Raw genomic sequence first — 1,089 nt, 5'->3', positions numbered from 1 at the left:
TTCTTCACTTTCAAATTCGGAAGCAAGTTCAGACCAAGAAGAAGAAGAAATGATGGCTGCCATTGAGTTCATGGGAGAACTTGATATCCCAACAATTCCAGCATCTCCTTCAAGCATTTTGCTGCCCACTGTAGCTCGAAATTATGAGCTTAAATCTTCTCATCTTAATATGCTGCCTTCCTTTTATGGTTTACCTAATGAAGATCCATTAACCCATATAAAGGATATTTTTAATGTTGTGAGTTCTTTTCCCTTGACAGGTGTGACAGAAGATCAACTTCGAATGAGAGTGTTTCCATACACTTTAAAGGATAAGGCGAAGTATTGGTTGAATTCTTTGAAGCCTGGTTCACTCACTACATGGTCTGCCATTCAAAAGAAGTTCCTGGAAAAATACTTCTCCACGCAAAAGACCGACATGCTTAGGGACAAGATCTTGTTATTTGCACAGCAAGATGATGAATCGTTTTGTGAAGCATGGGAGAAATTCAATGGGTTGCTCAACCAATGTCCTCATCATGGGATTCCATTGAAGCTTCAAATGCGTATGTTTTATAAAGGACTAACCCCTTCTAGTCATAATATAGTCACCAATTTTGCAGGTGGTTCTTTTAAAACCAAAACTCCAGAAGAAACGTACGAACTCTTTGAGGAGATAGCAATGGAGACCCAACATACGGATACAAGAGGTAAACGTGTTATTAGTGGTTCTAATGATGCTTCTAGTATGCAGATTTCAAAACTGGAACAAAAGCTAGATGCTCTTCTTGCATTAAACTCAAGAAGCCCTCCGAAGGAAGTGTGTAGCATTTGTGAATCTCATGACCATGCTACCACAGCTTGTCCACTTGGGGCTGGATATCCAGAATTTGTGCAAGAGCAAGCTAAGTTGGTAAATTCCTACAACCAAGGTCCAAGAAATGATCCATACTCTCAAAGTTATAATCCAGGTTGGAGGAATCATCCAAACTTTTCATGGAGAAATACCCAGAATCAAGCAAATCCCCCTTCATTCCAAAGGCCACAACAATCATCATCATCATTGGAAGATATAGTGAAGCAGATGGCAATCAACCAATCCAATTTTCA

At 39.6% G+C, this 1,089-nt stretch overlaps 1 non-coding gene across 1 annotated transcript; it reads right to left on the bottom strand.

The window, feature by feature from the left end:
* Positions 1 to 418: 418 nt before the first annotated feature.
* LOC148291258 (small nucleolar RNA R71) lies at positions 419 to 525 on the bottom strand. The gene has a single exon (XR_015827180.1). It is a non-coding gene; the product is annotated as a small nucleolar RNA R71 (small nucleolar RNA).
* Between the last annotated feature and the right edge of the window lie 564 nt (positions 526 to 1,089).

This window comes from Prunus avium, chromosome 8, assembly GCF_965620075.1.
Source record: "Prunus avium chromosome 8, drPruAviu1.hap1.1, whole genome shotgun sequence".
Taxonomy (NCBI): Eukaryota; Viridiplantae; Streptophyta; class Magnoliopsida; order Rosales; family Rosaceae; genus Prunus; species Prunus avium.
This window is presented reverse-complemented; position numbering and strand designations above follow the sequence as displayed.